Here is a 25813-nt window from a genome sequence, read left to right as displayed (position 1 = left end):
TGACTGACTCTGGGGCTGTTCTGTATCTGTCTTAAAGTGCCCATGGTCAGAGGCCACCTCCTCATCCTCCAGATCAGAGCAGGCCCCTCTAACACCCCTGCAGGAAGCTCTGGGGGAAGGACAGGGAGAGACCTTCCTCCTGCACAGAGCTCAAGCTAGGGCAGGGAGTAGAAACAGATGCAGAAAGAGACCGAGGTGCCACGGACCCCAGGGAGATCGACCTGACTCTGTCTGGGGCTCAGGAGTCTGAGCTGCCCACCCCAGATCAGCAACCCATTCTGCAAACATGCATCTGGGGGCTTCTCAGGGGCAGGGAGGAACTCTGCGTTAAGCCAGGCAAGGAAGGAGCGTGGGGCTAATTCTTGAGACAGAAACAGGAGCACTCTCCCCAGAGACTCCCCAAGACAAGTGTCTGCAAAAGAAAAGTATGCTGGCTGGCTTAGCTCCATCGACATTTGCATGAAGGGCAAGAATAACAAAAACCAAGAATTTTAATTACAAGTTCTTGCTTCCCCATTGTTCGTAACGCCTCTGGATCTCCCAGTGGTGACTGACAATAAAAATCTCTTAAAACAGAAGGGTTATGTAGCGGGTGGAGAAATTTCACTGGGCTTTCTAGCCGACCTGAGGAAGGAGGGAAAGTGGCTATGTGCAGTTGAGTAGATAGGCACCTCTCTGAGCTTCTCTGGATTTTCTGAAAAATCAGAACCAGACCTTGGACCACTGGACCAGACTATGCCTCAGGGCCCTGACACCTGGTGAGTTGATACAACAAGGCTGGGAAGATTATCCTCACGATGATGTATGATGCTGTCCGAGTCAGAAACCTCAGTCACTCCCCACTCCTCCTTCCTGCTCATTCCACGCTAAAACCTAAATGCCATTTCTTAATGATCTCCTTACCCAGCTCAATAAATAGTTGCTGAAACGAAATGAACCCACCAAATCCAATGGCTCCTGGTTCTGTCTATCCTGTCTCCTAAAGAGCTCTCGAAACTGCTGCATCTTTTCCACTCAACTGTCTCCGTTCAACACCCTTGTTTCTCACTAGACGACGGCAGCAATTTCCTCTCCAGCCTCCAAGTTCTTGCCTTCAGCTGGCCACTGTCTTCCTCACTCTCAGGCCATCCTCCATACAGCCACAGGGCGAACCCTTCCCTCTGGTAAGGACTCCTTAAAACCCTCAGTGTTTTCTCAGGGTCAACGCGATAGAGAAAGGGGCGCTAACCCCAACGGTGGGCCCACCTCCCCAATCTCCACTTCTCCCCAAGACGCCTCCTCAATGGAACATTATTCAGCCTTAAAATGGAAGGAAATTCTGACACATGCTACAACATGGATGAACCTTGAGGAGATCATACTAAGTGAAATACGCCGGTCACAAAAGGACAAACACTATATGATTCCACTCATGTGAAACACTTAAAGTAGTTAACTTCAGAGACAGAAAGTAGAATGGTGGCTGCCTGGGGCCTGGGAGAGAGCGCAGGAAGAGTTCTTGTTTAATGGGTGCAGAGTTTCAGTTTTGGAAGATGAAAAAAATGTTCTGGAGATGGATGGTGGTGTGGCTGCACAACTATGTGAATGTAGTCAACGCCACTGAAGTGGACACTTAAAAGTGGTTAAAACGGTAAATTTTAGGTTGTTTATATTTTACCACGCACAAACAAAAAGCAGTATGAGAACAGAGAAGAGTTTAATGATTATTTATTGAGTGAATGGTTGAAGGAATGAGTAGTTTAGCAAGGGAAATCACTGGAGGCTCTGGAAGGAATCTAGGAGATTATACAATCAGGTCAGAACTGAAAAGCCTGGAGGATGAGGTGGACAAGGATGGCCACCCCCTCCATCACTGTCACTCCTAGCAAAAGGCCTTCACAACGTGCCCAGGGCCATAGTTTTCAAACTCAGACCTCCCAACAAAGTGGAATCTTTGGGGCTACAGCTGAATCTGAATCAGCGTTTGTCCTCAGGGGCCCTGCCACGTGCTCCCTGGAACCAGGTATAGAATAACTCCCCGGACAGAGTCACAGGAGGGGAAGTTAAGCCCTTCGGCGGAAGCTGCCACCGCTGAGTTTTTGTCAGACGTGGGTGTTGGGGTCAGGAAGAGCGGTAAGGAGCCAGAGGAGGCAGGCTGGCAGAAAGGATTTATTCCACACTCATTCCCCGAGTGAGCCACACGCTTCGGAAGGATCACATTAAGAGATGAATCACACGCTGACTCAAATAGAGGGGGTTGCAGGGCTGTAAATCAGAGGAACGGCTTTTATTCGGCAGAATGCTACGGTAAATAACATCTCCCTGTGCCACTTAACAAAAGGCGAGTGGGGAGGAGGGGGGCTGGGTGAGGGATGCAGGAGGGGCTGGAGGAGCCGTATGGAGGGGGTTGGGGGCAGGGCACTTGCAGGACACTCTCTCCAGTCACTAGGATACTCTGTTCTTCAATGCAAAAGAGAAAGGACCATCTTTCCTCCAAACTGCCTAAGGGCGCTGGGTCATGAGAATAACGAGGCCCGTCGGACATGGAGGAGATCTTCAAGGTCATCCACTTCACCATGTTTTACAAGTATAGCAGGCTGCCTTGCTAGAGACAACATTTATGAGTGTTCTTCAGAATTCAGGGGCCAGAAAATCACCCAGGGCCCACTGAGGGCAGAGCTCCCTTAGAAACAGGGGGGAAGGAAAAGGCCCCCAGAATTGATGAAGGTCTCTGTCCTTGCAATGGTCAGTCAGGGCAAGTGGCCATGGCCAGAATCATGGAGGAAGCTCTTCCCCAAAGAGACATAGTCGGACAAGTAGCCTACTATCTGGGGAAGGATATAGAATCGGATCCTCTGGGCTTCCAGCTTAAAACGAAAAAACTGCCTGGCTTTGCAGGGACCATGCAGAAGGAGGACTGAGATGCTGGGTTTGCAGAGGGCCAGAGAGACTCGTGACCCCATCAGGCTAAGTTGCTCCGGGCAAACTACAGCCTGTACTGTGCTCCCAGCGAGCATCCTTCCCTGGAGAAGCCCAGGACCTGCCTCCCTGTCTTCCCACCTGCTCGACCTGCTATGGGGGAAGGTGGGCTCCAGGCTCTAGGGCTGCCCCAAACGGAAGCCACCAGCCACCGGTGGCTATTGAAATGTGGCTGGTCCACCTTGAGATTTGCTGTCAGGGTGAAATACACACTGGATTTTAAAGACATAATTTTAAAGAAAATATCAAATACATTATTAATTTTTTATATTGATTACATGTTGAAAGATAACATTTTGGATATGTTATATTAAAGAAAATGTATTAAAATTTATGTCAACTTTTTCTTTTTACTCTTTTTTTAAAGTGGCCACCAGAAAATTTTAAAGATATGTGTGATTCACATTTGTGGCTCGCATCTCACCTCCATCAGACGGTGCTGCTTGGAGGACACTTGGTCTCGGAACAGGGAGAGGATTGCTGCGGATTTACTGCTCTCATGCCGAGGTGGGTAGTTCTCGTGCACTCTGGGAAGTTCTAGGGTACAGTAGCAACACCCCAAACTGAGAGGGGCTAGATCAGGCCAGCTGGTTATATAAGCAATGGGACAGCGAGCCAAGTATTTCCATGTCTTACTCAAGCAAATGAATAAGATCTTGGCTTAGGATCAAGCCTCATAAATTCTAGTGTAATCTTCTCACCGTCATATCCCCGTTTACACAGAAAATACTCTTTTGAAATTATTAGTCATTTTAGTGAGGGTGCCACAAAACAGGGTCCTGGTTAGAGCGTAAGTTTTTACAATTTTTTTTTCTGGCAAATAACTCAATAATCTGTATCAAAACCCTGTAGTCCAAAGAAAACTGGACCTTAACACCTGATTCAGCATGGTGATACATCTGAAAGAAATACAAATGGAGTTCCCCCAAGTTTTGAGAAATACTATTAATTCTTGACTGAGGTCTCCCAGGAAGGTAGAAAAGGGAAATTACACGGCACAGGTGAGAGCCAGGCTTCCTAACCATCCTTGGCCATCCTTCTCCCTTCTACAAGTAACACTCCTCGGGGTAGCTGCTCAGAGCTCTCTCTTCCGCCTTCTCGGATCTGCCCTGACTCCTTTCTTCCGTCCCCTGCTCCTCTCTGGCCAAGCTCTTCTCAGCCATCTTCCCTGGGGGATCTTTCTCTTCTTGCCATAGCTCCAGGCCCCTGTGCATAAGGATCGGTGCGGCTTCCTTCACTCTCAGTTCTCGTCCCTGTCCATCATCTGGTCAGCCCAAAAGGCCCTGAAACTGACTGAGTGGTGGGCAAGGAATAGGGGCCGGGGGTCCACACTCAGGACTTTACATACTGGGAGCAAGTAATGCCACTCCTGGGAATCTAGAATAGATCGGTAGAGTAACAGAGCAAAAATGTACGCACAAAAATGTTATAAAATCATAGTATTGTTTATAACAGCAAAACATGGGAAACAACCTAACATCCAACAACTCTATAAAATGGAACCTTGGGAAGACAAGAAAACTTTTGTTCTTAAAAATATTTATTAGTGTGGGAAATTGCCCATGATAACATTAAATGAGACCCAAAAAACCAAACAAACAGAATATAAAGCTGTCTACAAACTATGATACCAATTTCACTTCAATTCATATGCGGACATAGAAAAATACTTCTCTGGTGTCCCCTGCTCTAGGCTTTTTGCAGCCTCCTGGGATCTGTAAGAACCCAGGAGAAGGTAATTGAAAAGCAGAAAGTTAAGTGACTTTTTCAAGTGGGGTATCGAGGTGCTACCTCCTTCTCTTCAGTCTGTGATGAGCAGAGGAGGTGACATGGAGTGCTCGCACCCAGCCCAGGCGGCAAGTCCCCAGCGGCTCCCACCAGCCTCCAGGACGAGCAAGGAGAGCACTGGCCCCACACCAAAAGACATCTCCTCTGCCACATGTGCCAGACATTCAACACCCAGAACAGGGTGGGCATCAAGACCCGGCTTTGCAAATGGGAGCATTCCTTGCAAGGAGACACACAGCAGAAGGAGACCTTGCTTGGAAGGCAGGTGACCTGGGATCAAGGGCAGGCTCAGGTACCAGATGTGGGCTCAGGTGAGTGCTTGACTCGCTAAGCCCCAAGTGTTTATCTGTGAAATTAGCTTACTAACACCTACCTCACAAGAGTGCTGGGAGATGCAGTGAGAAGAAGAGAGAGCAGGTGAGAAGCTGCAGAGGGTGCAGGCTCCAGGCCAGGCTTCTGGGCGTGAATCCTGGCTCCTCATCTAGGAAACAGGGGTAGTTACGGGACTTGCATCTAATCTACAGGTTTGTTGAGAGGATTGAAGTCGTTGATACAAGTAAAATATGTGAAAAAGGCCTGGCATACACTAGGTACTGAGTAAACGTGGGCCTCCTATCTCCCTGTTATCTTTCTGGAGGACCCTTCTCATCTTACTGCATCCACCGCTCAGGGCCTGCCCCAGCCTTGAGGCTGCTCATTTAATCCTCATCAGTTCCGATTTTACTTTTCTCAGTCCACTTCCGGCTGCCTCCTGGTACTCTAAACCAGGAGTCTGCAAATGGGAGCTTACAGACTGAATCCACCTTGCTGCCTGCTTTTGTAAATAAAGTTTTATTGGAACCCAGCGGCACATTCAGTTCTGTGGGGTCATGGCTGCTTTGGCATTACAATGGCGGAGCTGAGCAGCTGTGACAGAAACCATATATCCCACAAAACTGAAACTATTTACTATCTGGCCTCTTACAGGAAAAGCTCACTGACCAACATCCTCCAATAAAAATATAATATGAGTGATTTTTGTAGTTTTCTAGTAGCCACATTAGAAAAGGAAGAAGAAACAAAGTGAAATTAATTTTAGTAATGTATTTCATTTAATATATTTCATTCAAGATATCCAAAATACTATCATTTCATTAAAAAATAAATAGAAAACAAAATATTAATGAGGTACCAGAAACATCGCTCGCGTCTGACACATGCACAGCAGTACTACAGCTGTGTCTTAGGGGAGGCAAAGCTTAAAGCGAACTGTGGTACTTGCAAAACAGTGAAGCGTGTTTCATGGAAAAATGTTTCAAGCTGCTTTCATTTTTAAATTTACATTTAAACAAAAGTTAAAAATCCAGTTCCTCAGTTGCACCACTTACATTTCAAGTGACTCCTATATGGGACAGCGCAGACCTGGAAAATAACCCCGCTTCCTGCCCCTGCCACACACACACACACACACACACAGCAGACCACCTCGTATGTGGCTCCACTCATACGTAAAGTGATTTTCAAGCTGGGAGAGAAGAATTTTTGGGGAGGAGCTGGGCAGAGGTAGTGAGAGACATAAGTAAGAATGGGGCAGATGTCCTTAGGTCCCCCGGCCAGTCTGAGCCTTTGTGGACAAAGAGGTCAGAGGCAACAGCCCAAGGAACTCTGCAGAGGGATTTCACATGATTTGGGGCCCAAGCAAAGCTGCTTTGGGGCTCAGGTGACAAAATGCCACCCTATCTCTACCCCATATCCCATCTCCCATCTCTGCGCAGAGTCCAGATTGCTGTGTGCCTGAGGACTGGAGGCCTTGGGACCCTCCAGACAGAGCCCCCTGGCTAGGTGTGGCTACCACCTGACAGGTGGAGGCGGGAACAAAGCTTCTGCAAGCAGCTTGAAGGGTAGCAAGCACGCACAACTGGGAGCCAGAGCAGGAAGGGAGGGAGTGAACAAATGCTCAGGGTGACCACCACTTACGGGCGGGGCCATATGGGAGACCCCTTGGAGGACTCCTCAAAATTACTAGGTGACTGTTTGGGCTGCATCCAGATGAGCAAAGACCCAGAGAGGCAAAGTGGCCACCCAAGGCCACCCAGCCAGCAACCCCTAGCAGAAGTTCAGGAGCTAGGGCCCACTGGGGATGAGGGAGAGAGGCCTGAGCAGGAAGAAGTGGCCGGGCAACTCCCCTTCTCCATGGGACCAAAGCAGTGGATCCTGCTGCTGGGATGCGCTCTGGGGCCCAGCCAAGTCTACTTGTTACAGAGATGCACAGGTGAGTCACCAGGCACTCTGCTAGCAAAGGTGTCCTGGGATGTGGTTCAGGTAGCCAGTGCCCTGGACACAAAGGTTTCTCGATATTGTATCTCATCCAGGGGAGTGAAATTTGAAGAAAGCTGGCAATAGTGTAAATCATTCCATAACAAATAAATGCCTAATGGAATAAGGAAAACTCCAAATAAATGTCTATAAACTTGCCCACGGAAAGGAGGGCATGTGAGCCAGCTGCTCCTTTCTCCTCCATCTCAACTGGCTGGGCAGCTGAGCATGGAAGAAGCTGAGCCTTCTTCCCACGGAAGGAGAACCCCACCCCACCCCCTGCCTATCTCCATGTCTCTTTGTGTGAGGGGCCCCTTCCAGCTCCCTGCTCCCCACCCCTCGTGGTACCCAGGGAGTCAGCACCACCCTCAGGCTCCTCACTTGCTCCTGGTGGCTGCAGCAGGTGCCCTCCTCGGGTGCCACTGCCTTCGCTGGACCACGGTCGTGGAGGCCACGCAGCAGCGGAATCAATCTAGAACCGCGGCATCTCTGACACAGCCAGGACTGGCCTTCTGCGTCCCAAACCGGGGAGAAGGCACTCCGGTGGACTGTAAGATGCCTTCGGATGGATCTAGTTGTGTGATCTTGGGCATGTTACATAACTGCTCTGTGCCTCAGTTTCCCCATATGTAAAATGAGGATAATACAGTACCTACCTCATAAAGTTATCACAAAGAAGAAATGAGTTCCCACAAGTACAATGCTTAGGAAAGTGCTCAATTCAACATTTGTTAGCTATCGTTATTATTGTTATGAAGACAAACTTGGACGTTTTATTTATAGTTAATGAGTTTATTTTAATGTGACTTAGAGAAAATCAAATCAAATCAAGCCCATGATTTTACAGATCTTATTGTTTAGGTCAAAGCTGAGTAAAAAAAAAATCAATCAATGTAAATATATTTAAAGAATTTAAGTAAATGATAGTACGGGGATAGGCTAGTGTGGCACGAATTGTGAAGATGGGACACACAGACTATTCAAGAGATATTGATCCAGTCTTAACCCTCTAGTTCGCTGAGGAGGAAACTCTAAACACGAAGTAAGGGGCTGGGACCTTGGCCATAGTGTAGTCGCCCGCTGGGCCTGGACCAGACCATTGGTCTCCCAACCCGCAGCCCACGCCCTGTCCTCCTGTCATGCTGCCTCAGTAAGAGACTCATTAGGACTTAATTTGAATAAGTACATATAAAGAAGTTTATGAACAAGTGGCTTGTCACTAGATAGGATCGCACATGACACTCGAGTCAAATCTCATGTCATGTAAAACAAGATAATCTCAGGGAGAAAAGGCCACCAGTCTATGAAACAGGGTCAAGGGTCAGGTGTTGTTTTCTGACTGGTCAGAGGTGACTGGTGGAACTGGCCTCTCTGGATCTGCCACTTCCAGCTGTGTGATGGTGGACATGTTGCTTAAGCTCTCTGTGCTTCCATTTTCAGATCTGCAAAATGAGACAAGAGGCGGTAAGGCCAGGACATAGAAGGTGCCTGGTAAAAGTGAGTTTCCTTTTCTCCTTCCTCCAAAAGCAAGAGAAGGCACCCCTGCAGAAGACACGCACCCACTGGCCATGGGAGAATCCGTAGGCAGGAAACCCGACGACAAAGCCTTCAGCGGCTCCCTGTTTCTTACCACAGCGAGTCTGGGGGCCTTGACACCATGGCCCACAAAGAAGACACACCCATTCTGACACCAGACATTCTGTCCCGACGCCAGTGTTCAGACTCATTTTCCAAAACCCACATCTGATTAACTCAGTCCCTGAAATTCTCTCCAAGGTCCACCCTTTCCTGTAGAATAAGGTCCAGCTCCAGACTGCTGTCTTCACGGTCCTCATGGTCCAGCCCCATCCTCCCTCCCAGGACTCATCCGACCCCTCCCCATCACGCAGACATGGATACGTGTACACATGCACAACACACACGCATACACACATGCACAGTCGGATCCACTCACTGTTCCTCCAGCAGCCCACGCCCCCTTCCTCCCTGCACACCTCTGTGCCTGCTGCTGCTTTTTCCAGAAGCCCCGATTCCCTTTCTTTGATGGGCAAATTCCTTCTGACCTTTTAACACCTTGCTGCAATGAGACATTTTGTTTTGCCAACTCCTCCTCCCTTCATTTTTTGCAGCTAGGTGAGTAAGCCCTGGCCAATAAGATGTAGGTGCAAATCATTGGGTGGAACTACCAGGAAGGCTCTCTGGAAGGAATACAGATGACACGGGGTCCTTCTGCCTTTCTCTTATTCCTTTATGTAAAATTGACGTGATGGCTGGCACTCTAGTAGCCATCTTGTAACATGAGGTGACCTTCATGATGGAAGCCATGCTCTGTGGATGGAGGGACCAAAGGAGAGAAGGAGCTTGGAATATTGCTTATATTGTGGAATCACCATATACCAAGCCTAGGCTGCCTACTTTTGGCTCTTTTATAAGAAAATAAAATAAACCCTGATGTGTTTAAGCCACTGTTATTTTAGCATGTTGCTGTTATTGTTATATGCAGAAAATTGAATCACATCCAATACAACAGACATATCAGCCATTTCCTGAGTTGGCTTCTACTCATCTCTCCAGACATACATTTTCCCTCCCCACTCCCAAAACCCAGGCTCCAACCCTACTTAATTATCTTTAGTTTCCTCAAGCATCCTGCTTTTCTCAGACAACATACCCTCTGCCCTCTTCTCAATGTCCCTCCTCGGACTGCCTGGGAACACCTTCTCAGCTTTCCAGACTCAGCTCAAGGGACACCTCCATGAGACCTTTCCAGACACACTCTCCACACCCTCACCAGGCAGAAGTGGCCACTCCTCCTGTCCTGTGTGCCCCAAAAATCCCCCATGGCACCCCCACCACGTCATCACTTACTGGTCCATCTGCATCCTCCCCTGTCCTGGGTTGCTTGAGGCAGGAGCCACGTCATTCATCTTTGTCTCCGGTATTTAGCCCAGGACCTGGCAACACTGGGCATAAATACTTGTTCAGGGAATACGCCCCTTCGACAGGGCTTCATCTGCTTTGGCCTGGGAGTCTGGCCCCGGGGCAGGGCAGTGTCCTTGGAGGACAATGGGGGTTCCCGCAGGGCAGCAGGGTCGGCTCTGGGGCACATTGTACCCTCAAAGGCCCTAGGAATGTCTGTTGAGTGGATGAATGAATGTATAACCCAATCTCCCTTCCAGCTTCCCTGGGGTCACAGAAACCTCCTCTAGGGCTCTGACTTCTGCCCGCTGTGGCCCTGCCTGTTGGCATCTGCCCCTCCCCAGGTCCCTCCTCCTGGCCTGGAGCAAACACTCCCGCCCCAAGGCAGGGGCTCAACAAGTGAAGGGGAAAAGGCAACACGCAAATGCTGCCCTGAAGCCTGCCCTCCCGGAGCCACGGACTCCAAGGAGCCTGGAAGCAGCTGCTGCGGGGAGCCGAGCGCGCCGGAGATGCTGCCGCCTTGCAGAAGCAGTCCTGGCCGGGCCCTCCCTCCCTCCACCACAACTCTGACTTAAAGGACACCTTTCCACCTTCTGTGCAATTCAAATCGCCACCATGGCAGTTCCCCTGGTGCTTTATCACATACGCTGAAGATATCTGGCCAGAAAACAGAGACAAGCAGGATTCCTACCAGAACCGCAGGAGGAAGGGCAAAGTCCCCTAAAGGAGCTGCATCTGCAGGCATTTCCTGCCTCCCCAGAGCCCCGCAGAGATAGAAGTTGTGTCCTCAAAGGACAGGGAGATCAACGGCCATCAGAGGAGAAGGTTCGGGGCACCTGGATCCCATTCTTGCAGGCGCGGGTGACCACCTTATGGCAGGACGGCTGGACCATCCCCCACAAGGTGAGTGATCAGTGGGAACCAGAGGGAGGAGGACTTGAGTTCAGCCTGAGGAAGAACTTCCCAAGCATCAGAACTGGCCCATGTGGGAGTGCGCTGCCCTGGGAGGCTTCCGCCCTGTGTGCTGTGAATCCCGTGGGCACACCCAGAATCACATGCCACCAGAGACCTCGGGTTCTGGGAACTTGGGGCCTAACACCTTCTGCGGCTTTCCAGGACATCCATGCAGTCTGTTCCCAGGAATGCCAGCTGCTCCTGACTAGCTCTCTGGACCTCCTCTGCCTCATCAGGGGGGCTCCCCATCTGCAGAGTGACCCTACTAGTGGCTTGAGCCCGGAGCTCTGACTGCTCTAGAGGCTCTCCTCTTAATCTGGCCACTCCTCTGGTCCTTCGCTTCTCTGCGCACTGGTTGGGGTTCAGTGTCCCGTGACTGGTGCCTGTGGGTTGTGCACAGAAGGGCAGAGGAGCTGCCTCCTGGAGAGGCCAGTAGAGCAGGTGGGAAGACAGTGTGCGTGGAGGGAGGGCCAGGGCTGCGCATTTCCCACCCAGTTGCAAGCAGTCATTCATCCACAAGATATATATTGAACACCTTTTATGTGCTAGGCACTATTCTGGGCATAAAGCGATGAAAAAAGATTAACATGATCAAACAAATCAAGGGAAAACTGAGTTTACAAGTAGACAGGTTTCAGTCCTGCAGGACACAGAACCTTCACTATGCTAACAGGCCGTGTGACTCCTCAAAACGGGGCTTAGCACACAGGCCCTCTGAGCAAGAAATAACAGTGTAGGAAATTGTGAAAGTACAGAAAAGCACAAAGAAGAAAGTAAAAATCACTGGTAATCCGACCACTCAGAATTTAGTCTTATAAACATTTTGGTGTTTGTCCTTTAAATGTTTTTATATTCATGAATATGCTTTCTCCCTAAATTTGTATCATTCTGTGTATGCCTGCCCTTCTCATTTATTATATCATAAATATCTTTCCATTTGTTAAACAGTTTTCTACAATACCATTTTTTTTGCTACAAGGTGTGTTGCTGTGTATGTATGTACCAGGACTTGTAGAACCAATTGCCACATTCTTGTATGTTTGGATTGTTTCCAGTCTTTCACTGTCGCAAACGATGCAAAGAGCATCCTTCTAGATAATGCTTATCTACGTGAGTGATTCTTTAAGTACTGTGAACTCCTGAAAGGGGAACTTACTTACCGGTGAAAATGCACAACTATTTGATACATACTGCATACCGCTCTTGGGATATCTGTAACAATTTGTACTCTTTCTTTAAAAAATTGAGCTTTCACTGACTTAACATTGTTAGTTTCAGGTGTACAACATAATGATTAAATATTTGTATATATTGCAAAATGATTACCACAAAAGTCTAGTTAACACCATCACCAGAAATAGTTACAAAAATTTTTTTATAGTAACGAGAACTTCCAAGATCCACTCTCCTAGTTACTTTCAAATGTGCAATACAGTATTATTAACTATAGTCACCATGCTGTAATTATATTTCCATGACTTATTCGTTTTACTACTGGAAATTTGCACCTTTTGACTCCCTTCGCCCATTTCACCCACTCCCTATGCCCCCTCTCAAGCAACCACAATCTGTTCTCTATATCCATGAAATCACTTTTTTTGTTTGCTTTGTTTTTTTTTTTTACGGTACTACATGTAAGTGAGATCATACAGTATTTATCTTTTTCTGTCTGACATTTCACTTAGGATATGCCGTCAAGGTCCATCCATGTTGTCACAAATGGCAAGATTTCATTCTTTTTTATAGCTGAATAATATTCCATTGTGTGTGTATAAATATATATATAATACACATAATGTGTAAAAGATACATAATACACATTATGTGTAACATATATATCTATAAATATAAATATATACCCCACATTTTCTTTATCCATTCATCCATTGATGGACATTTAGGTTGTTTCGACATCTTGGCTGTTGTAAATAATATTGCAATGAACACAGGGGTGCAGATAGCTTTTCAAATTAGTGTCTTCATTCTCTTTGGATAAATACCCAGAAGTGGAATTACTGGATCACATGGTAGTTCTATTTTTAATTTTTTGAGGAGCCTCCATACTGTTCTTCCTAGTTGTTGCCCCTATTTACATTCCCACCAACAGTGAACAAAAGTTCCCTTTTCTCCAGATCCTGGCCAACAATTGTTAATTCTTGTCTTTTCGATAATAGCCATTCTAACAGATGAGAGGCGTTATCTCATGGTTTTGATGTGCATTTCCCTGATGATTAGTGGCGCTGAGCATCTTTTCACGTACCTGTTGGACATCTGTTTGTCTTCTTTGGAAAAATGTCTGTTCAGATCCTCTGTCCAGTTTTTAATCTGATTATTTGTTTTTTTTTGCTGTTGAGTTGTATGAGTTCTTTATATATTTTAGATATTAACCCATTATCAGATGTACGATTTGCAAATATCTTCTCTCATTCAGTAGGCTGCCTTTTCGTTTTGTTGATGGTTTCCTTTGCTGTGCAGAAGCTGTTTAGTTTGATATAGTCCCACTTGTTTATTTTTGCTTACGTTGCCTTTGCTTTTAGTGTCAAATCCAAAAAGTCATTGCCAAAACCTATGACTAGGAGGTTACCACCTATGTTTTCTTCTAGGAGTTTAAGGTTTCAGGTCTTACATTCAAGTCCTTAATCTATTGTGAGTTAATTTTTGTGTATGGCGTAAGATAGTGGTCCAGTTTCATTCTTTTGCATGTGGCTGTCAAGTTTTCCCAACAACACTTATTGAAGTGACTGTCCCTTCCCCCTTGTATATTCTTGGTTCCTTTGTTGTAAACTAAGTGACCATATGAGTGTGGGTTTCTTTCTGGGCTCTCTATTCTGTTCCATTGATCTATGTGTCTGTTTTGATGTCAATACCACACTGCTTCGATTACTATAGCTTTGTAATATAGTCTGAAATCAGGAAGTATGATGTTTCCAGCTTTTTCTTCTTTCTCAGGATTGCTTTGGCTATTTGGAGTCTTTTGTGGCTCCATACAAATTTTAGGATTGTTTGTTCTGTTTCTGTGAAAAATGCCATTGGAATTTTGATAGAGATTGCATTGAATCTGTAGATTGCTTTGAGTAGTAAGGACATTTTAACAACATTCGTTCTTCCAATCCATGAGCATGGAATACTTTTCCATTTATTTGTGTCTTCAATTCCTTTTATTAATGTCTTATAGTTTTCAGTGTACAGATCTTTCACTTCCTTGGTTAAATTTATTCCTAGGTATTTTTTCTTTTGGATGCGATTACAAATGGGATTGTTTCTTAATTTCCTTTTCTGATCGTTCATTATTAGTGTACAGAAACCAAACAGAGTTTTGTATAGTTATTTTGTATCCTGCAACTTTACTGAATTTGTTTATTAGTTCAAATAGGTTTTTGGTGGAGTCTTTAGAGTTTTCTATATATAATATCATATCATCTGCAAGTAGTGACAATTTTACTTCTTTCTCTCCAATTTGGATCTCTTTTATTTCTTTTTCTTGCCTAATTCCTGTGGCTAGAATTTCCAATAGCATGTTGAATAAAAGTGGTGAGAGTAGGCATCCTTATCTTCTTCCTGATCTTGGAGGAAAAGCTTTCAGCTTTTCACCTTTCAGTGTGATGTTGGCTGTGTCACAATTTGTACTCCTATACACGGTCATTTAGAGTGCCCAGGACCCCACACCCTATACAACACTATGAGTGTTAGGACTTATAACAACAAGTTTGCCAATTTGACAGGTAAAAATAGCATCTCATTATTGTGACCTGCTTTTTAAATTATTAGGCAAACTGAACTTTTTCCGTGTTTACAGGGCTTTTGTATTTCTTTTGTGCATCGCCTATTTAAGCAGGGGAGAATTTTCAAAAACTTATTTTGAAATAACCTTAGATTTACAGAAAAATTGCAAAGACAGTACAGAGAGTTCCCATACACCCCTCACCCAGCTCGCGTTAACGTTAACATCTTCCACAACCATCGTATGTTTGTCAAAACGGAAAAGCTAACATTCGCACAATCCCACAAACTCAACTCCAGACTTCGTCTGGATTTCACCGGTTTCCACTAATGTCCTTTTTCTGTTCTGGTATCTAATCCAGGATCCTACATTGCATTTAGTTGCCATGTCGACTTACTCACCTCTGATCTGTGACAGTTTTTCAGTCTTTCCCTGTTTTTCATGACCATGGTATCTTTGAAGAGTACTGGCCCAGTATTTTGTAGAATGTCCCTCAGTCTGGGTTTGCCTGATGTATTCTCATGATTGGACTTGGGTTGTAAGTTTTGGGGAAGAACAGCACAGAGGTGAAGTGTCCTTCTCCTCACATCATTTCCGGGGTCACATGATATCAACCTGACTTAGAACTGAAGATGTTAACCTTGACCACTTGGTTAAGGCAGCGTCTGCCACGCTGATCAACCGTGAAGTCACTGTGTTCCCTCTCCCTACTCCACTCTTTGGAAATGAGGCACTAAGTGTACCCCACCTTCAAGAGGAGAGGAACTCAGCTCCATCTGCTGGAAGGGGAGTAGCATATATCAACTGGAATTCTTCTGCAAAGAAGATCTGTACCTTCTACCCTATTTATTTTTTACTCAATTATTTATTTGTAATAAATGTACTCATGGATTCTTTGGCTTCTAATTCAATACCATCCTTATTTTTTAATCATGCTTCATTACTTTGCTGTTCCAATTGTTCCAGCTTTGGCCATTGAGCATCTTTCTAATTGCCCCTTGTGTCCCTTTAGGCACACCCTTATCTTTTGCTTGGTTTTGTTTTTGTTTTTAAGCACTTCCTTACTTTCTGGAACTATGAGATGTTTCAGGCTCATTTTGTATTTTCCCTGCCCAGCCCCCAAATCAGCCGCTTCTCCAGGAAGCTCTGATTCCTTTTATTGGAGGATGGTATTTGGAAACTAAAACCTGGCACTGGCTATGCTCATTTCTACTGGAGTGCCACTGCTAGTGGGCAGAGCTAGGAAATACGTGTGTATTCTGATCCATACATAAACACACGTCTGTATTTATTTCTGTATCTATCAATCTATTCCTACATTAGAAATACATCCCCGTCCTGCTGCTAAAACTTTGCCTCCTGACAGGTTCTTTTCCTAGAAAATTAAATTAGATGATGCATTCTGTGATACACAGAAAGCACTCAGTGTTGGTTGAGTGACTGCATGAAGAGGGGAGTCCAGCACATGCTGTGGGCCCTCTCTAGTTCAAACCCATCCTCCACAGCTTACTAGCTTGGGCAGGTGATTTGTGTGCATCAGATCTCAGCAGTTTTTACTTTCTCCTTGCTACTTTTCTGTATATTCCAAATTTTCTAAAATAAACGTGTTGTTTTGTAATTAATAGAAGAAAACAATTGGTTTTTAAAAAAACAGGATATACTATTCTCTTCTCTAAAATTAATACTAATAAGTACTTCCTAGGCTGGCACTGAGGACCAGTGTGCTCACGTGGATGAAAACACACGCAAGCTACAAGTTCCTGGAATAAAGTAGGTGCTTAACAGGTGTTGGCTTCCAGCCTCTCTCCGATCCTTCCAGAAACTACACTGTGAAACTAATGAAAAATAAGTTTTCCTCTCCCTTTTTCTTCTGGTGTGAGAAGGAATGGCCTTGGCCAAAAAAATCACCATCAAATGAGCCCCTTTCTTTGTCACCTGGAGCCCTCCCTACCGGGACTCCTCCTGTGGGGAGGTCTCTCTGCAGGAATATTCTTGCATCACATGGAACACCCACTACGAAAGCCCACACCCGTGCACATGTCTCCCAGCCCAGATGAGGCCCGGGCTAAGGCTCCAGGTTCCCCTGCTCGTTTTTAACCAGGGCCCTGCCACGGCCAGTCCCCTGAGCCCTCACGGTCTGCGCTGGAAGCCCACAGTCTCGGGGTCCACGGCTTCATGGCGAGCAAAGCTAAGCACACAGTCTCCAGGCTACAAGTCCCCATCTCAGCAGCCCTGACTTAAATTCTGTCTTTCTACCCAAGCGAATTCCTCTGGGAAAGTTTTCCCTTCCCTTCTTCCAGGAGGAGGAAGGAAAGAGGATTTTTAAATTATATACTTCTTTTCATTTAAAAACATTGAAGAGGCGGCGGGCCTGGTGGCATAGTGGTTAAGTTTGCAAACACTCTGCCTCGGCGACCCAGGGTTCAGTGGTTCAGACCCCGGGTACAGACCTACACACTGCTCACTGAGTCATGCTGAGACTGCGTCCCACATACAAAATAGAGGAAGACTGGCATAGATGTTAGCTCAGTGACAGTCTTCCTCACCAAAAAAAAAAAAAAAAATGAGAGAGAGAGAGAACCAGGAAGGAGGAGGGAAATATTTTGCACTTCTAGAACCAAGATTGCAGAGAAGTTTAACCATGGGAGCAAAAGTCACAAGTCTGGGAAAACTTCTGTTTTCAGCAAAAGCCGAAGGGAACTGAGGGCCTGTCATGAAAACAAGTCTGGAAATACTGAGGTTTTTTTTTTTTTTTAAATTAGCATTTTGTCAGATAGTTCACTTTCCATGTGAGCTACATTCCTTTCTAGTGGATTTCCACCCCAGCCCCCTCTTCGGCCCACATCCTTTTCAAAAGAATTAAAGTGCTTTACTTTTGTAACATCCTGTAGGGCTGGGTTACCTCTGCTCTGGGGTTGGTATGAAGAAATTCCTCCATTTCTGGTCCACGGACAGAGAGCACTTAGCATCTCTCGCCTGCAGCGCTACATCAGCCTTTCAACTGGTCCCCTCCCTTGTTTTCTCTACTGCAGGACGTCTGAGAGCCTTTAATATCCTGATGATCTTCCAAAATGGAAATACATAATAATATACATATTTCCCAAACTTATGTGGTCCTGGAATCCTTTATTCAAGGACATCTCTTAACATCTCTTAGGCCTCTAAAGTTCTAGGAACTCAGTTTGGAAACCCCTGGCCTATAAGATACAACCCAGCTCCTCAGATGCACTCCAGGCCTTCCATTGTCTGGTGTCTGCCTCCCTTTCCAGGTTCACTTTCTGCCTCCCTCCTATACTTCTCCTGCCACTCACACTTGGACTGCCTCCTGGGTCCCTAAACAAGACTGCCTTAGGTCAAGTTTCAGTGCCTTTGCATATCCTATTCCCTCAGTTTGGATTGCTTTTCCTGACTTGTCCTTCAAGGTCAACACTGCCAGCTCTGTGAAATGTCCCCAGCCCCCTCAGGCTAACACAGACACACCAGCCTCCATGCTCCTGCAGCACTTGGCCCACACCCTCTTAGCACTTCCCAGGACTATAAATGCGTGTTTCTAGCCCACCAGCTCTTTGTTTTGGCTCTTGCTCTCTCCTGGCTGAATTCTTTAGCCTCTTGGCAATTCCATGAGACTCCATATCCCTTTAATACATGTCCTCTTTTACTAATAGTTAGCAAGGATTAGTTTCTGTTGCTTGTGATCAAAAAACACTAAACTTCTACACCCAAGGAAAAGAGTAAAACAACTATGTCCAAGAAACACACGTTGAAAATGACAAAAAAGCAGGTGTTTTCGGAGGGGGATTAATGCTCACAGGTCTCCAGGAAAAAAAATCAGCATGATCTGAGTGGCACCGAGGAGCTGCACGCCATCGGGACTCGGATCCTGGAAGGCCGTGTGCGCAGGCAGGGGCTGTGTGCCCGTAACATGTTGCTCACGTTCCTCAAGAAGGTGGCCTACATTCCTTAGAAGCAGCCATTAGCTGCACTCTGCAAACAGCCTTTTCCAGAGCTTTGGGGTGGGCAGGGACCAGAGCCTCAGTTCCCGCAGTTCTTGACCATGCCACGTTCAGAAGGCTTCCTCAGAAGCCATTTCACAAAGGTTTCCAAAAGGAGGATTTTATCTTTCAAAGCAAAAAAAGGAGGTGTAGTGGATCATTCTAAATAGCCCCAGATCCCTTGCAATATGACTTTGCCACTCCTTTGGCAGGGCTGGGGTCTATTTCCCCTCCCCTTGAAGCCAGCTTGTCTTGATTTTTGCTTTAGCTCCAAGAATGTGGCAGAAGTGACACTGAGCCAGTCCTGACCTAAGCCTTAAGAGACCTAGCAGCTTCGCTTTGACACTCTTGGAACCCTGAGACCACCACGCTGTGAAGAAGCCGGGTCTGAGCTCTGGAGGATGAGAGGCCACGTGGAGGAAAACCACCAGCACCAAGACCCTAGCACGTGAGTGAGGCTCGCGGACCTCCCAGCCCAGCCCAGCCCAGCCCAGCCACCAGCAGAATGCAGCTGGGGGAGCGAGCCCAGCCCAGGCCAGCAGAGAACGGCCCAGCCAGAAGTGTGAGATACAATAAATCACTGTTTTTGTTTTTTTTTTCCCTTGCTTTTTGTTTTTCCCTCCCCAAATCTCCCCAGTACATAGTTGTATATTTTAGTTGTGGGTCCTTCTAGTTGTGGCATGTGGAACGCCGCCTCAACATGGCCTAACGAGCAGTGCCATGTCTGCGCCCAGGATCCGAACCCTGGGCCACCAAAGTGGAGCGCATGAACTTAACCCCTCGGCCAAGGGGCCACCCCAATAAATCACTGTTTTAAGATACTGAGTTTGAGGTAGTTTTTTAGGCAGCAATAGATAGCAAAAACAGACGGGAAGGCTCAGAATGAAGGAGGGAGCTAAATGTGGCCAGCTATGGGGGATCAGACGCAAAAGCTAGACAGGAGCCCCTTTCAAAAGATTCCCAAAGTATCGAGGTATTAGGAACCCCAGTGACAAGATGCCTCCTCTACAGAGATGACAGGCCCAGGGGTGGGAGGATGGGCATGAGTTGGGGTGTGCCCTTCCCTGCCTCTCCCATAATGTTCCAGCCAGGGCCCGCCCTGAGATGACGGGACGGAGGGCATTAGCTACCTACCTAACCTCCCATTTCCCCTTCTTCTACATTATCAGACCCTGACCCATGATGTGGGGGCAACAAACTATAACTAACGCTATCTTCATATTCAAGGAGGCACAATTACCACACGGAGCTAAATAAAGTCGCAAAGAACTTGCAAGCAGGTGAGGTGGAGGCAGGTCAGAAGAGAGACAGTATAAGAGAAGGCTGAGGGCTCGGAACAGGTCGAGGATGCAAGGCTTTTTGGCAGAGGGCCATCTGATCTAAGCCTCAAAGGAAGGGAGGTCCTCACCGGAAAGAGACAGGCAGAGGATATTATCCAAGGCAGAGGGACCGGGATGGAGGTAGCAAAGTACAGACACCGTCAGACAGCAAAGCCCACCTTCCCTTCCCCACCCGGTAATTCTTCCCTCAAGCTGTTCTCCATGAGACCTCTCCTCTCCTCCCCAAGGTCCCTCGAGGCATGCCATTTAGGCTGACGGGTTTTCTTATCCCTCCACCCCACCCTGTGCCCATCTCTGGGCTGGATTAATCTGGAAAGCTAATCATTTGAGAAGAGCCACTGAGACCTGAGAAGGCCCCCAGGTAATGGTCCAGCCTTGGGAAGGTAAGGACTCTGGCAAAAAATAAGTGAGAACTTTTCTCATCTGTTTGAGAAAACAGATTTCAGTTCTCCTTGCAATAATGCCCCCAGGGGTCCAGGAGCAGGCTGAAAACCACCAATAAAGGTACTAACCAGCCAATAAATCAGACCTGCACGTTTAGAAGGACCTTCATTGTTTTAACCCCAGAAGACAGTGAGGGAGTCTCGGGGTCTGGAACGGCATGTGAAGGAGTGAGGGGAAGGGGTGGGGTGAGGCAGAGCCCTCTGACCCAGAGGTCCAGCTGGGACATCACTATTCAGCTGCTCCGGGAGGCAACATCTGCCAGTATAAACCCCACAGCTGGCTGGGCTGGCCTTGCCTGGTGAGGAGTTCCAAGTCTGTCCCATGCCCAACTGGGATCATTTCCCTGCCAGTTTAGAAAGCGTCTAAGGCCGTTTGGAAAACCAGTAGACTAGAAACTCTGAATTAACCCAGAAATTAAACTTTCTGATTCTGCTGTTAACTAGCTGTGTGAGTTTCTGCCAGCTGTTTTTTGCCTCTCTAAGTTTTAATAAAAAGGTAGTGGTGGGTGAGGATGGAGAGGAATGTTGAACTTGCTCTCCAAGGCATCGTCAACGTGCCAACTCCTGAGTAAAGGACTCTAGTCGACTGAATGTTTCTGAACCTCAGGCTCCTTATCGGTAAAATGGGAATACTATGTAACAATTAAACGAGATAGGAGTTGTGAAAATGACACCCTTGGAACAAGTACCAATTAACGTTCATTTTCCTCTCTTCTTCCCTTATCCTTCCAATGATAGATGGCTCTTCCTTCCTAGTCCCGCCCTCATGCTCTTACCAAGTCTCTAATTTGACCCTTGAGTGTGAAATGTCCCCTCTTTGTGAAATGCAGCTAGTCTTCCCAGAGCGGGCACTGCAGAACCAAGTGGTGACTTCAAATACCCGGGTGTCCTGGGCCAGGGCTGGCAGGGCGCCCCGCTCCTTGCCTCTGTGATCTTGGGTTCCTCTTTGGCCCCTGCACAGAAGGGAACTGGCTTGAGACAGAACGACGGGCCTCAGCGGGTGAGGCCACCTCCCTTCAGGCCAGGCACAGACAGTGACAACCACCCATTTTGCAACAAACAGGAAACCAGTTTACCAGCCTCAAAAATAGCACAGACAAAAACCCCAAAATACGAGGCTCTGACAGTGGGGCAGCTCAGCTTTCTCACCTCGCTTCCTGACAGCCGGCAGACTATGTGTTTTGTTTTGTTTTGTTTTTTCATATGAGAAAATGTCTTGCAATGCCTTTATAAAGCTGCCCAGCCTCTGGGGGCCATGGCCAGGAGGCAGCCCAGCCAATCAGGATTCCAGCACTCCTGAGGACCCGCCTTCTCAGTCTCCAACCCAGCTACAAATGTCCAACCACAAGGGCCACAGAAGCCCTGACCTCTGTCTTGTCCCAACTCTAAACAGGTCCCCCAACACCAGCAATGCCCTTCCTGTGGTCCCCCACCTCAGGCAATACCATTCACACCCAGACTGCTTCCACAGGTACCCAGAGGCCCCAGTGGGTCACCCCACCCAAGAACCACGCTAATAATAGGCCTGCAGACATTCTCTGTACTGAACTCCTGACAAAGACTTAGAGCTGGGCTCACGCTGTTCCCTCTGGCAAAAACACTGTTCCTTGCCTGGCACACTATCCCTCAGAAGCATTCACACTGGAATGACATGATTATTGCAGTGATGTCACTAAGGACTATGTCACACAGAGTCCCCTTGTTGAGGGGTCATGGGGAAAACGTTTCTCAGTTCTTAGCCCCGGCATCATGTGTGCACATCCTGGGTACCTGATTTGTTTTCCTTCCATGGACACGATGATTAAGAACTGCCAAACTGATCATGTTCCCTTTTTGTTTTCATTGCTAAGAAGCTTAGTGCCAAATATGTTAATCACCTCCAGGGGTTTTATGTCCTAACCTGCTGCATGGCTTTATTTTCATTTCTTCCCCTTATTTTCCCTGTGCCTTATTTCCTCTCTTCCTTTACTTTACCTTCATACAGAACGTCTGTAAACCATTTCAAATCTTTATTTGGAAGAAGGTAGGGTATACATAAATAATTGAGCAAACAGCTCCTACTCACTCTGCAAAACCCACTCTCCATGTCCCCACCTCTGATTTCTCCCTAACCACTCCATGAAGGAGGGTCCCCTCCATGGTGGCCCCAAAGCCCCTGTGTATACTTTCCTGGATTAGAACTCCGCCCCTCCACCCAGTTCTGTACTTTATCTGTTTTCACCATCAGATGAGAGGGTTCTTGGGCAAAACTTGGCGCCCTCCCTTGGCCAAGATTTGTCCCCAGTGCTTCCCAGGTATCAGCTTGTTTAACCCTCAAGACAAACCTGCCAGATAAGGATGACTGCGCCCATCTTACAGCTGATGAAACTGAGGCTCAGCAACATTCGATGCTTACACAAGGTCACATACTTTTGAGCAGCAGAACTGGCATGAAACCCTGGTGTCCTAACCCACTCTTGGGCTCATTTCTCTAAAGTGACCCAATGTATGAAAAAGAGCTTTTATGTGAAGAAAGTTAAGAGAGAGAGAGAAGGAGAAAGAAATGAGATATCCTTAGATTATTAAGTAATTTACTATGGTCGTCAAACTCAACCATACCACTTGAAGCATTTAAAATATGGTTTGATTTATAAAAATCTCTTCTCTACAACTGTCTAGAAAAATTTACACGCGTTGAACTGTGGTTCCCTCATGCTTACCTTCCAACAGGCTGGTTGGAGCAGACAGACTAGAGAATTTAACTAACCATGTGCTTGACTGCTTCAGAGCACCCAGCCTCACCGCCTCCCTCGCACACACACAGTTTTAAATTCTGGGAAGTGGTTACAGCACAAAATGCAACCAGAAGACAAGAGCTAATTCTGTAAGAAGCTCCCAGAAGAAAGTGAGGCCAACTTTCCTGGAGAGCAAGCGCACATGAACCACAAGACCATTCCTTCCCCAGCCTGCAGCATCCAGACAATTAAACTAAACGGAAGGATTCTGAATGTTAAAGTTCCAACTGGGGACCTGATGGGCCCGATGCCTTTACATTAAGACGCCCACTGGATATACACGGGTGCACTCCCATTCAGTGAGGGAGGCAGAGGACAGAGGACTGTCTGGACCTGGGTCCAAATGACCTTGGGCGAGTCCGGGGACCATCCCTCTAAGCCTCAGTGTACCCTTGTGTAACTGGGGGATGATAACAGTACCACCTCCTAGGGTTGTCGTGAGGACGCGCTGGCCCCGGGGGATATGTAAGCAAGAGTGGGATCCCCTTTCCAGACCTCGTGTTCCCTCATTCTCAAATGAGAGGAAGGGTGGGAGCTCAGGGAACAGGGTATAAGCTGTGGGGAGAAGGGAAGGAAAAGAGTTTCTGAGCCACCTCTTCTGCAAGAGCCTCTCCTGGTTCCAAGGGAGAGCATCCTTTCAGAGGGTCTGGCTGTTCCTCCCTTAGGCCACTCTATACCTTAGGTTCTGGGTGTATGTGCGTGTGCATGCGTGTGTGCATGGCTCTCCTCTGTAGAGCTGGAGCTCCGTGCACCCAGGTGCTTAATTCACCCCCATGTCCCCCCGTGTGTGGCACGTTGAGATCAGTATTTATTGGGGCACGTTGAGATCAGCACTTATTGAGTGAGCAAATGAGAGCAGCACCAGCCATCTCAGAGTGGTGAAAACAACAAGCCTGGCAGAGTCCAAAGACTTGGGCCCCTCATGACCATGGGGTGGCTCCGAGGTGAGAGAGGCCCCGTGCGGAATTCCAGCTCAGCTGCCCATGAGCCCTGAGACCTGGGGAACTTACTGATTCTCTCTGCTCCTCCATTTTCTCATCTTACGTTGAGCATAGATCTCTGCCTGGTGGGCAAAGCATCCAGCCTAGTGTCTGGCACAAAGCAGGCACTCGACAAGTCTGGGCTACATCCCGTGGTCCCCGTCTCCACCTGCAGGACCCTGAGCCACACTGCTTTACCTCTTGTCTGGTCATCAGCCAGGAGGGAGAGCCAGGGGTGGCTGATGCCCCGTTCTAGATTCCCAGATTCGACATGGGAGTCTGGGCCTCAGGTACAGCTGTTAGCAGGACTCTCCATCACTCACCCACCCTATCAGCCTCGCCATCCCCCCCCCACCGCCCCGCCGCCCCCCGCACATTGTCCTTCTGCCACTCTGGCTGCCAGAGTCACTTCTCTGAATACCAATCTAAGTATTTATCTAAGTTGCCCCTTGGATCCTCCCTCCAGCGGTCCAGGAGCCACTGGACGAACACCATGGCACTTTCTGACTAGACCCTGCTTACCCCTCCAGCTGCTCCTTCCACAGGCCCAGCCCATCTGTCTTCCATCTCCCTGCCTTTGCCCGTGGTATCAGCCCCACTCCCTGGCACACTTCTCCACACCACCTCCCTCAGGCTGCCTGGTGAACTACTGCTCATCATTCAAGATTCAGCTCAAACGGGCATCCTTCTGTAACCATCCCCCACATCCTTCTGAACCCACATCCACTCCCTCTTCTGCCTCTTCCTTGAGTCTGTCTACAGTAGCACACGTCTGTCACTGGCAGCATGTGTTGCATTCATTATATGGGTGAGGTGGATCTGCTCACCTGCCTCCCCCACTCCACTGAGCTTCCTCCAGGCAGAAACTCAGCCTTATTCTGATCTGGGTCCCCAGCTCCTAGCACAAGCTTGGCACACAGCGATCTCCAAGATGTCAGTTCTCTCTGTCCTCTCTGCCAGATAAGGCCTCTGGAGCCTGCTCTCTGCCTCCCTTCCTGAAGGTTCCAGGACCTCGGGCTGCACCCCTCTGTTCTCTGGGCCAACACCCTCACTGTCCCACTGAGGATCCTCTTGGCCTAGACCAGCGGCGCTCCCCCAGAGCTGCCCCCCTTCACAGGTCCCCTCTTCTTGTCGACAGCCTTGGGTGCCATAACTTCAGGCCAGGGTTAGTGACCTGCCCACACAGGGGACCCAGATGATCCCGAGACCTCCTTGGCATTGTCCTTTGCATGCTCCCCTTGTCCTTGGTCACTCACTGAGAGAATGTCATGGTAGTTGACTGCTTTGGAGGCTCACAGACCGGGGAGTGATCCGCTATGCCACTCACATTCTTTCAGACAAATAACTTCACCTCCGTGAGCTCTGTTTCCACGCGTGCTAAATGGCTAAGAGCAGCGCCGGCCTCTGAGGGCTGTGGCGAGAATGTGAAGTGCTTATCCCACAACTGGCACATAGCCAGGGGCCAACGAGGGTGGCTTCTGTCACGGCACCATCACGAGTAACAGCTGAGTGGGGACACCTCAGTGCTTTCCTCGTAGAACTTCAGTGGGGGTGGGGGCTCGGCAGGGGCAGAGTGGGGCTGGCAGGACCACTCAGGCCTGACTCACAGCCCTGAGGGCAGGGGCATCTCAGGACTCCAGTGGGGCAAG

General features: G+C 47.8%; 1 protein-coding gene and 1 long non-coding RNA gene across 4 annotated transcripts in view; one reads left to right on the top strand and one right to left on the bottom strand.

Annotated features, from left to right (window-relative positions):
- The window catches only part of HIVEP3 (HIVEP zinc finger 3), a 474366-nt gene that overhangs the window by 242384 nt on the left and 206169 nt on the right, over nucleotides 1-25813 (bottom strand). The window lies entirely within an intron of this gene.
- Nucleotides 1701-23030, top strand: LOC139045325 (uncharacterized). The gene is made up of 3 exons (XR_011503460.1): nucleotides 1701-2286; nucleotides 3326-3465; nucleotides 8482-23030. It is a non-coding gene; the product is annotated as an uncharacterized lncRNA (long non-coding RNA).

The sequence above is a fragment of the Equus asinus genome, chromosome 5 (genome assembly GCF_041296235.1).
Source record: "Equus asinus isolate D_3611 breed Donkey chromosome 5, EquAss-T2T_v2, whole genome shotgun sequence".
Lineage (NCBI taxonomy): Eukaryota > Metazoa > Chordata > Mammalia > Perissodactyla > Equidae > Equus > Equus asinus.
The sequence above is the reverse complement of the archived record's forward strand: the minus strand, read 5'-3'. Positions and strand labels throughout refer to the sequence as shown.